Below are 12,222 nucleotides of genomic sequence, written 5' to 3'. Positions count from 1 at the left end.
GGCGTGAGTGTGGTGCATGCGCAGAAATGGTGTCTCCTAGTTGAGCGTCTTTGACAAGTACTTGCTGAAGAGTCGCTTTGAATTTGTGGCTAATTGCAGTGTAAGGCTGCGTTACATGTGCGGTCTCTGCATGTTGAAGATAGCCCCATTTATCTTTGGCATTTGGGAAGGAATGAAAAGAGGAGGGTATTTTGCGATTATTTTGGGCGTTGTCGTCAGTGCATTGCATTTCACAAGTGGATTTATTCTTTTTTGAACACGCAAATTTGTAGAGTTTGCGCAAATTGTACCAGCATGTTTATAAAATTACATTCATTGTGTTTTTTTTCCAGTGGTTACAGAACGTGAAGAGGTTTTCACGCTTCACTACAGCCTCAATGTACCAGTAAAATCTTTCTACCTTGTTAAAAAAAAAGGGAGAAGAAATGTTGGTATTGTGGGTTCTCGTGTGCCGACTATAGCTGAGTATCAATGTTTTTACGTATTGCTCCTAAACAGGAGTTGTGCCCATGCAATGTAATGTTGAGTAGACGGGTTTTGTCGTGTTTTCAAGTTAACACCCTACCCATTGTTTAAAAATAGCCTTGTTCGTGCATGACATTGCAGTTCCTGTTCAACTAGGCTCAAGTGTAAGGTTGGATCACTGAAGAACTCATGTTGTTAGAACACGCATGCATTATTTACAGTTTTTTGTCTGTATCAGCCTCCAGATGCTGATTCAGAACACGGCAGTGTAAGTTGGCGATGTTATTCCGAACGAATGTGGTCCGGTTTGGTTCCCGATTGCTGCCAGCTATTGTGCAGCCGCCATCTTATTATTACCACCTTTAAGTCGCTGTTTGTGGTCCGTCACACCCGTCTGTATATAAGTTTCCGTCCACCTGTCCGCCTAACCGTTAGTCCAGAGTTGACATCGTGTCCTCGAGCTCTGCTTGATTACAGAACACGCTAAGAGAGCAGCAGATCTCCCCTCCCCCTTCCCTCTTTCTTTGCCTGCGATTCACCATTCATCGTTGAAAGGAGACGAGAGGACGGGAGAAAATCACCCTGATGGAATTGTACCTCGATGTCCCGGGCCCGCTTATCGTGTGATGAGCACTCGACGAAGATTTCATTTGATTAAAAAAAAGTTTCTGGGCAAGAGTGCGTTCACATTTGGGGCGTTGAGTAACGCATGCCCTGTCAAGCGGGGAACAAATTACGCGATTGTATCCGCAAACCATCCGTCGATCACGCTTGATGTTGCGGCCTGATGTTACTGCGAGCATCGATTTACCGCATAGCTCTAGTGTCCGTGAATGCATTTGCTTCGGGGACTTTTCTGTATAACCCAGCTATGAAATAAATCTGGCCAGACTAAGTGCCTTTTTTTCTCGTGTATTAGGAGATTAGACTTTTTTTCGTAATTGCATGTATGTCGGTCAACCACAGTGCCCGTCTGTAATTGAGTTCAAGACTTTGGTATATACCTCCCTCTTTTCAGCTCGACGTTGATCGACCTTTGGGTCACATTCTGTCGTTAATCTGTGAGGTTGAACTGGCTTTCGTTTTTTTGTCTTTTAATATCGTCCTTGGCTAACTTCACATGACGTCCAGGATTGATTTGCAACCGTTCCTATGATGATTAAATTATGTTCGTAGGACTTTAAATGTAAGGTAGGGGAAAGACAATTTTCTTGAAGTAGAGCGACAATTCTGCCTCTTCAGCAAGGCTCATCATGCGCGTCGACGACAGAAATAGCCGTGTGTCTTTGTTTCAAACATTTTCTAGCAGCCATCAATCTGAAAGAAAATGATTATTGTGAAGCTTACGGCAATGATGTAAAACGGAGAGGCTACCAGGATATTTTTAGATTCACGTCGTCCACCCTGAAACTTGTACGCACTTGATAATTAAAGTGCGTCTGGTTTCCTAGTTCGTTAACGGCTTTTATTTTTCATTAATTAGGAGCTTTCCGTATCGGCTAGACACTGCACTTAGCACATTGTGGTAATCGTTTAACATTTTACAGGTCGCTAATAACACCAATTTCATTGCGCTGCATGAGCAAAAAATTTGTTCAAGCGTGAAAAAACCTTGCTTGACAAATCAGGTTACCAGCCAAAACTTCCTGTGATGTAAATTGTTTTGGAATGGTATTTACCTGTCTTTTGGCTAGCATGACAGTCACACAGAGTTTGAACTGGTAACTATTGTTTATTAAGTAAGGTTTTTACGTGCTTAAGCAAATTCTGTGCTTACCAGCTCTTTGATACTGGCCCCTGGTCACATCCTTGTCATCGCCTCCTCGGTGACGCAAACTTGCGTCATTTGTACGCGGTCGAGAGAGTGTCTCTCGCACGAGGAGCTCGCCCGTGTTACCCAACATCCATCAACACCATTTTATATGTGCCCAAACCGACCGTAAAGTCTTCCAGGCTTTACCTTGAGGAAATGTCCCAATACCCTGGCAATGTCCCACCCGCTCCCCGCTGGAGCAAGGCTTTGACAATATAACTCCGGCACGCTTACATGCGGGCGGTTATAGCAACGTGGACTAAAATTCGTCAGTATTAATCGTGGCGTCTTGAATATACAGGGAGAGGTTTATGGCTGCTGTCGTTTGTTATTCATAGCACTTCAAAGCAAAATAGTTTATTATGAAGATATATCGCTTTCTTTCACAAACAAACTAACATGAGCTATACAACATCAATTTTAACTCATTTAGTACTGTCATTCCGTGAGCATTTATCTTATTTGTTTGAATCTACAGGGAATGTTGGTTGTACGTTCTTCAAATTATCGGCAGGATTTTCAACTCTGATCTCCTCTCTGAAGGACGGTTGTACAGTGTGTCCTTCTGTATTTTAATCTACCAGGGAAACCTATTTGCATGCTCTTGTTGTCTTCCATGGGGCCCTGGAAGCTTCATATCGAAATAAACAATAAGAGACATTAGGAGAAATGAAATCAATGCTATAGGTCGTAAAGCAGAACACTTCATATAATGTTAATGAAATATTTACTTTGTTTTGTGTGCGTGTTTTTTCTTTTGTTTTGCTGGTTTCTATTCCTACTTTCGTATTTCTATGTTACGTGTATATGTCTCCCCAGTTTCCCGGAAATAATAAATAAGGGCTTTATGTGTCCCCCATCAATTTGTAGTAAGTGCTTAGTTTTGCGTCAAACGTTTCTCTCAAAGAAGAGAGCATTCTGTTGCAACTCGGAATTATTCATGCAGACTGCATTGCCCTTTATCCACTGCTTTTATGCAGTGGTGGCTGTCAACGCGGCTGTTGAATACGTGTGTTGGAAGTAAATAATGTTCTGAGGTAAAGCGACGGGCAACTTAACCATCGAAAGTTTAAAGGTTGAAGTTATAAAAGGCAAAATAAAGAACTCCAGGCGGAAGCAGGATCATAAGAAAAAGGAAACAGCTCCTTTGCCCCACAATGAATGCAGCAAAAGTCAAAAAAGAATCCAGCCACTTTTTGTGTCTTCTAGCCTGGGTCCTGGTGTTTTCCAAGGGCTGGTGCATTACAGTGAAATACTCAAGGCTTTATACATCATCCATGTATCGGATCAATTCTTCTGTCAATATCTTCCAATTTTGCAGACTATAAATATCGAATTTTGATCAGGCATTATGCGTTTTCGGTACACGGCCAAGAAATTGAACCGGATACAGCGGGGTTTCCTTTAAACGGATGGCGTGAAGCCGTTATATAGGTTCCAAAGCGTAAAAAGTTAAAAGATCTGGTTGTTCCTTGCAGGAACGCAGTTGCATGATGACCGTGACGTTTTTACATCACAGTCAAGTCAAGAGTTCATCGCTTGATGCTGATGGTCTTTATGTTTTTTTTACGTTGGACGGAAAGGCTAACGCATGGAAATTAGGGACAGGATGAGGAAATAGACATCAGACGGACACTCAGGAATGGAATCGATTTTAACTTACAAATGTGATGTAGACATGCGCAGTAGCTGTTGCATGCTCTGTTAATGATATTTGCGAAAGAAGTATTGCTTACCTGAAAACGGCAATTTGAAAAATAACATTATATATCTAAAAGTATTTGTTTATCTTCAAGTCATGTTCATGAAAGAGAGGTTTTTCTTGCTTTTACAAAGATCACATGGAAAGTTTTATACAGCGATCGAAAGCACCACAGTGGTAGTCCATCGTCCCTTACCACATACTTCCTGCGTTCCCCACACATCTTAATAAAAAAAATACTTAGGTATAAACCACACTTTTTCCATTCAAGATGGCAGACCCACAAATTATTGTAGCATAATTACGGTCATTGGCTGATTTTGAAACTGTAGCGCATCTGGAGTGACACATTTAATTTTCAATTTGAGGGGCTTTTTTTTGCCCAATGCATCAATTTCGTGGCAGTGCGCGATCACGTGAGTAGACTTCTCCGTTGGCATTATCCCTAGCGTTTAATTTTAGTTTTCTCGTCATTCACATTAACTTCCTCTCCGGGTCACTTTTTTAGCGTGTTTACGAGAATTCGCCCACTACCGGTAACATGAAATCTAAATTAGACCAAATCATTCAATAAGGCGGCCTAGAACCTTCGGGAATTGGATCTCGCATTTCCTGGAAATTATTAATTGGCCTTTCCCCCTTTTTTAATAAAAGTAAAATTAAACGGCTATTGCCCTTAGCGGTGCTTGACCGCAGACAGGATAGGCAGTCATTCCCGAGGGTGTAGCTGGAGCACTGGGAAATCATGGCGGAATTCTTAATTGTTTTCCGAAAACCAAGAGACCGTACCTCAAGAGTGGCTGTGACATTCGGCCATTTGACCACTTCGTCCATTTTGTGTTGAAATGTGTCGTAAGATTTTATGGAAGTATACTGCTTGTTTGGTTGTTATGATGTTTGTTTTATTTGGTTTTGCTTTAAAATGCTTTACAGCAGTCTCATATATATTTAAAATAACAATAATTTTAATTCAAATTTTGGTTGACACTGCGTAATATTTAAGTTTGCACCTAAGGTATATTTTACGTTTCACTACGACGTGATCTGTTGGACAGATTGCTTAACCTTACTACTCATTTAACCAAACTTCCTTGCCTTTTGGGCCTGTTCCCGGTTCTTGAATGGGATGCTTAAGTTTTGCTTAAATGTTTGTTTGCCAATTTAAGCACAATCGTCTTTTCCTTATGGTGAACCAAGTACAAGCTTTGAATTCTTTTTCGTAGTTGGTTGCATGTATTGGAGTCCGTCTGATCACGGGCGTAAACCTTAGGGGATCAGAGGTATATATCCCGCCTTTCTGAGTGGCCGGCTGGGGGCTTTTGAATCACCCCCCCCCCTGATTTGTTCATGGTGAGAGAAGGAACTTAAGACGGATTTCTGACTTCCCATCAACCAAAATGTATTCAATTGCCCTCCGAAAAGGAGAAAAACTTTAAAAGAAAAACCGTACATCCATTGTTTTTTAGTTTTCACTCCTGCGGGAGTGACTGATGCACATCTTTGTCATGAACATCGCCCCCAGGTGTAATATGGTTTACCCCCCCCCCCCGCTTTTTCAAATGTTCATGGCCGGGCGTGGGCAAGCTTCCCCGCACCTCATCCCCCCTTTTCTGGCACGTATTAACACCCATCTGATTGTACCAATAATGAATCCATCCACCACTGTCAAAAAGTGCATTTACGTATTTTCCTTGAGAGCGGATTCTGAAGATTCACTTCTGTGGTACTTGTAGGCTAACTCCTTTCTGTTGAAATTGGCAAAACATAGGCTCTGTAGGCCGTGACCTCTTTAATCGGCGTATAGTAGAATACCAGCGATGCCAGCACAGTGCCCAACAGGTCAATGCGAAAATGAAAGCGCTGACCAAAACGTTCAATTGGGTAAAAAATTGTTGAGGTCTTGTCTCTTAGCTTGAACCTTCAGACCATGTAGAATAGCATGTAATTCCGACAGTGGTGCCTTTCACAGGTGATATTGGTGAAGAAAAAGGGAACGAAAGAAGCAGTATGTATTCGATTACTGAATTTAGTTAAGTTAAAAATAAGAGCACGCATTGTGTACAGTGGGTTAGTGGAAGTTTGTAAGTTTAATAGTGAAGATTATTCGCTGAGGAAAAGACAGTTGAAAAACACACTGAATGTGCACAGCTTCAAAACTTTTCTCAAATCTTTCTTGTTTTTTTTTCAGTCACGATGTTGCGATAACCATGAGTGCCAATGAGGTTTGCATTATTATGGCTTCAGATTTTGTCTGAATGGCGGATGGTTTAATTCTCCTTCCATAGTCTTTTACAAATGACTACAATACCGCCATAAGCCCAAGTAAAGGTGAACTTGGGACCAGTAGGTTTCAAGGAACCTATCCAGACTGTTGTATATCCAAACTCACCAACATTTTTCCTTAAAGAATCACGATGAAAACAAGGTATTAGCATTTTCTGATTCAGTTCTGTGGGTACGCATTGTTTGTTTTGTGCAAGGCAAAACATGGAAAACGAAACCAGGCTAAACTTTCTCAGACTTCGGGAAGTGGTAATGAAGCGGCTGGGCCGTGCACGAGACTAGGAAGCGATGAGTTTCAGTATGTCTTGGGAGCGTCATAAGGCGGATAACTCCTCTCAGCTCACTCTGTCTAATATGTACATAACTACGTAATTCTGCACGAATCCCTGCAGCTCCTTTGAAGCAAACCCCGCTCTACCTTAACACAATATTGTTTGCCGATGCCGCTTAAAGGATAAAAATAGCAAGTGTATCTTTCAAGCAGTCCCAAAGAAAAAGCCACTTACCTATTAAAAATGAGTTATCTGTGCGGTAATCCTGAGCAGTTAGTAATGTTTCATTGGTCGTGCTCTGTTTAACTCTTGCTCATTTTGTAAAGTCATGAGGTTTTATCATGGTAGGGAGACAAGTGCAGTTCTTGCATATAAGTAATACTTGAGGGCGTGTTTATCAAAGTGTAATAACACCATTATGTTCGCTTTTCTTCCCAAGTAATGGGGCTATTGCAAGCCCCAGACAGACTCATCTCATGACGTGCTTTGGAAGCAGACCTTGATATCCATGTAGCAAAGATTATGACAATATGCACCAAGTACCCAATTGCTTTAACATGAATTCGTAGATGCCGTGTCCTGCAAGAGTTACAGAATGTTATTTATCTCGGTCACATCTTTTCTTGAGCTCGTCTCGTGACAGCGACGGTAAAAGCCATCTTGTTATTCTATTAGATGGCTCTTCATGCGCTACAGAGGGAGAAAGACAGGGCAGTTCAGTAGGACGGTTTTCCGAATCAAGCGTGTTTACATGGAGATGTTGCTCCCCCTTTGTGGGTGACATGATGGGATGATTGTACATGAATGAGCGGAAGCTTGAGACACATGAAGCAAACTAACTCTTGAAAAGTTTGCTGCAATATTAACTTCCGGATAAGTGGAAAAATGCCTGTGTTGAATATCTATACGGGGATAAATTTCCTTCAGTCAAGGACGGAAATATTTGCCAAAAACTGACCTAGAAGAAGACGCAGTTGGCCTTTTAGGACCCGCTCCTTTCTCGTTTCGCGTTTTGTTTGTCGTTTTTACATTGTATTTATGTGTACTTTATCCTTGTTTTCCTTTGCTGTATTTTTGATATTATATTTAAAACGCTGCTTCTTGCATACTAAGAAAAAAAGCACTTGGATTTAATTTTGGCCCATCCGGGAAAAAGGTTATGATGTTCATGATATTGTTCTCCACTTAGATATGTTTATTCTATTGTAAATTGCTTTGAGTTTCTATCAATTATACTTGCTTACCGTTACGCTGTTCCGCAAGAAAAAAATTACGTTGCATCTTTAAGATGCATGGTTGAAACAAGTACACCTATATTAAGTCGGTTCGTCAACCCCACAAACGTGTTATCCAGGTGTCAGCCAACCACTTATGAAGTAATGTAGCAATCACCGCGCGTTAGTGGCACGCGGTCAGGCCTCGACACTGGCCCCAGCTGTGTCTGTGCTACACGCGGGACCAGACTGGAGTCTCATACCGAAGTGTGAAACTCGCTCTGGGAAAAAAACTGCTTTTTTCACTTTCTCTCTCTGCACTGGCGTGTGGACGAGGCTGCGTGCAACGTTTACAATAATAATATATATGGTGTGGATGTTGAACGTACTATACGGCTCATTACATGTTCCAGCAGTCAGTTCGGCTGCATCAGTGCGGCATAATCGGTGTCTGTTATAGTTTCTTTATTGCTTTTAATTCGTTGAAGGTTGCCATAGACCCAGCATACATGTACACTGGCGTAGCTTGCGCGACAGGGCCTCTGATAATCATATCAAGATAACCCACTGCACAGACAATACCACAGCGTTGGGGACAATTGTTTCTGCATCAGTTATAGTTTAATATTTGCATCGTTCAGCCCATCGTTATTAGACAAGCACGCATATACACCTCCGGTATACCGAACAATTGCATATGATTCATATTTGCATAAACGGGCTCATTCGGACCGTTAATATCGTCAGGAGAATTGGCCGTGGTAGACATATCTAGCTAATTGGAGTGCGCTTGGATATGTTCCCTCAGTGCAAATTACCGGTATAGGACAGAGACCCGTTTGCTTGGATGGTATTCAACAAGCGGGGGGAAAACAGCGTCGTTGAGCAACGTCGATTGTCCGCCTCCACTTCTGACGGAACTGCTTCCTCATTTTTTAAAAGCTATATTCCCGGAACTTGTGTCGTCAGCTACAGGTTAAGCACTTAGTCACGACGAGAAGAAAATAAGGGAGACAACTCCAGACACCGCGCCATCGGAAGCGAAACTTGAAGTGGTTTACCCAGTCATCTGGCTACAGTTACAGTCTTTCGGTAAGTTCGTTGTTTGGTTTTTTGCATGTTTTCTTTGGTTGGCTTAGATTGAAAACTTTAACCCCAGAGGAACGATATAGTTCCTTTCCCTGCAAAAAAAAATACAGCAACCTAATTAAACCACTATATGCTTCCTCACCTGTTGCAAAAAGTTTATTATAAGAAGTGATCAATGAAAAATAGTCTTATGTGTTATCTACTCTGACAACTGCAAATTCAAGATGTTTTTATACCATTTCGACTTCATAAGGTGAAATAACGGGAAGGGAATTTACTCTTAGCATCTCAAAACGACCCCAGCTTCGTCTCTCTGTGGTACTCGACAGAATATCATAACCCAAGTTCAGCTGACCCTTTAACTGTGCTTTGAATTGCACTGTTGACTCTTTAAGCCCGGTGAATTGTGCAAGGATTATGAAGATATTCGACATCGCCATTTCCAGTATGACTTTCTAATTTCCAATATCGCATGCAGCTCGGGTGGCCGCGCTAAGCACGAGAGACATAGGCCCTATTATCCAATCAGCTTCGGGCTCATTTTGAGTTATGCAGTTAGCTGATAGGTAATAACTAAATGGTAATATTTTCAAGAATAATCTAATGATGGCCGGATAGCTTGCTCGCACATGAATGTTGAATCATTAACATTTCTGGTTACAAAGGGTAGCTAGCATTTCCCTTAAAATATAAATTCATGCAATGCTGGGGGGGGTGTTTCCAAAGGTTCCTCCTGTTTACAGTGTACTCGGTTCCATTTGGGTTGGTCGGTCATATTTCCTCCAAAACCGTGACTCCACAGGAACATAATACCATTCTGTGTCCTGTGCAAGATGTTGGCCTCGTGTATGATTTATACATGCAGTTTTTTACGTGCATCATGATGAATATCTACAGCAAGCTCATCAAAACCTGCATATTGGTTGAGAAGATTTCACTTGCACCTACCTTTGTCCCCGTTTCTGTTTGCTGCCCGTAAAGACAGTTTGATTCGAAGCGAAACGACAGGAAGGCAAACGGAACGGGTAAGTAGCACTAGTCCGCCTCCACGTCGGATGAGATTGTTTCTCCATTTCGTGTGCAATTCTCGAATTCCCGTCGCCTGTTTAAGGTAAATCTCTTTGTCACGCCGAAGAGGAAAATTAAGGACACTGTTTCTCCACAACGCACGCCTTCAGGACGAAGCATAACCTGATGATTTCTTCCACTCTACAGTTTAATTATTCGTAACTTGTAATTATTGGGGATTCTATTTTTTTGTCCTTTGTTACGAAAAAGATTCATACCTCCACCCTATTCAAAAAACAAACTTCATTCTCTTACGTAATATTTCCAAGGGAATAATTAGACAAATCTCAACAACTTCCTAAATCAATACAGAATTCTACCGACAGCCTGTATACTGAGCATACATGTAAATCACACAAATTGTACCTTATTTTCTACATTTTCCATTTGCCCCTAAAATGTTGCACTTTAATTTCTTTCAGTTTTTAATGGATTTTTTCACCTCGACATCCATTCTCGACACATATCTAAGTACAATGTAGTTCTCATATAGAGGTTTGTTGTTATTTACATTTGTTATGCGGTCTGCGGCATGGAAGTAAAACAAAGTTCACATTTTACCGCCCAAAGGTTGAGAATATGTTATCGCGTTACGTGTCTAATTCCTTTATAGAGCGGTCAAAAGGATGTACAACCTCAGCCCAAAGCTTGTGATTGTTCGGCACAACGGAATAGTAAATAAACGTATCATTTTACCACTCGTTTTAATTTTGAAAACATTTCAAATGCGATGCCACCATATGCAGATATCATTTATTCCCTTGTCTGTATTTATAATACCGCCTGCATTGAGGTATATTTAAATAATTTCTAAATTAATAATAAATAAAATAAATAACAAATTAATAATAAATTTAATAAATGGAATAAATAATAAATTTAAATAATAAAATGATGTACAACCTCAGCCCAAAGCTTGTGATTGTTTGGCACAACGGAATAGTAAATAAACGTATCATTTTAACAATCGTTTTAATTTTGAAAACATTTCAAATGCGATGCCACCATATGCAGATATCATTTATTCCCTTGTGTGTATTTATAATACCGCCTGCATTGAGGTATAATTCAATAATTTCTCCCGTGGTCGGTTAAACATCCAATACTTCGCGTAGTTGGCGTTGTCTCGTTAAGCTACACATTTAGTCCTCCACAAACAAGCATCGGTTCTCAGGCAACGAGCAAGGAGACCTTAAAATGTACGAGGCAGCCAACGTGAATGGTAAAACGATGACTTTTTAGTTACCGTTAAAGTCGCCAAGCCCCAAAAGCCCTATTTATATTGGAAAACGTTCATTACTTTGATCTTCTTGTGAGTATGGGTGTTCTTTGGTCTGGAAACCAGACTTTACTCTGGTAACGACGAACTTTGAGGGAGTGAAATAGCAGCAACAATTGCCTGAGTTTGTAAAGAATAATCTAGTAGGAAACAACACGGTGCTCTGTGTGTGTAATGCTGGCATACCCATGCAGTGTTTGCATAAGTTGCAAAGTACGTGGCCTTCACCCCGTAAAATTTAATAGTTTTTCTATACCTGGAAAAGTGCATATTGTGGTCTGCGGACGATGTCAGCATGTACAGTACATCTGCTGTACTATTATGTCAAGGTGTAGTTTCTAATGGATACATTTTATGCATTTTCATTTTGATTCGTGTTTAACATTTTTTATGTTAACACTTATGCAGAATGTCCATTGGGTGCAGTACGTGAAATGTCTCGAATAACGCAATACCAACATCAAAGTTTTAAATATATGAAATTGTGTTATGATACAGAAGAGATTAGGTCAACGCACTGTTAAAACAGATGTGGTAACATTGATACCCGTGATAACATGCAGCTGTAGGCCTATGCATGTAAAAGTATAGGGGGTTATTATGAACGTTGGAAGGTTATTTTCTGTAGGTTGGCCATTTGCATTCCACAGATTAATTCAGAATCCGTAGCATGTAAATCAAAGTCAGTCGCCTGAGTCATATCGGCACTCATTAACATATGGATGACGTTGGAGTCTAAGTACTAAACGTTGTTTATGCGTTTGCTTTCTTATGGCACTCAGTGGAGCGGGGGTCCTCGCTAACGACTTCAGACAGAGTGTTCATGTGGACAAAAAGTGACGTCATCAGTATACATAGGCCCACTCTTTTTATATTAGCATACATCAATCCAACTGCTTTGTCATGTTTAATCCCCCATTATTTGCACGTTGACGTAGTCTTTATGTTACCATGAATTCCTGAACTATAAAGTGTGACTTTGCGAAGTTACGTCATTTGTTTCAATTCCTACACACAACCATCAAAATTCTAAACAT

General features: G+C 40.8%; 2 protein-coding genes across 3 annotated transcripts in view; both read left to right on the top strand.

The window, feature by feature from the left end:
• ube3d (ubiquitin protein ligase E3D) overlaps positions 1–8,841 on the top strand; it is a 49,066-nt gene extending 40,225 nt beyond the window's left edge. The window contains exon 11 of one of the 2 annotated variants that reach the window (XR_015427821.1): positions 8,719–8,841. The gene's annotated coding sequence lies outside the window, so the exon portion shown is untranslated. The remainder of the gene's footprint in view (positions 1–8,718) is intronic. The other variant, XR_015427822.1, reaches the window with a different exon arrangement.
• LOC110986164 (glutamate receptor ionotropic, kainate 2-like) overlaps positions 8,703–12,222 on the top strand; it is a 65,413-nt gene continuing 61,893 nt past the window's right edge. Inside the window, exon 1 of the mRNA XM_022247815.2 lies at positions 8,703–8,841. The gene's annotated coding sequence lies outside the window, so the exon portion shown is untranslated. The remainder of the gene's footprint in view (positions 8,842–12,222) is intronic.

This window comes from Acanthaster planci, linkage group LG15, assembly GCF_054643075.1.
Source record: "Acanthaster planci isolate LZ-2023a linkage group LG15, COTS_SCS, whole genome shotgun sequence".
Lineage (NCBI taxonomy): Eukaryota > Metazoa > Echinodermata > Asteroidea > Valvatida > Acanthasteridae > Acanthaster > Acanthaster planci.
This window is presented reverse-complemented; position numbering and strand designations above follow the sequence as displayed.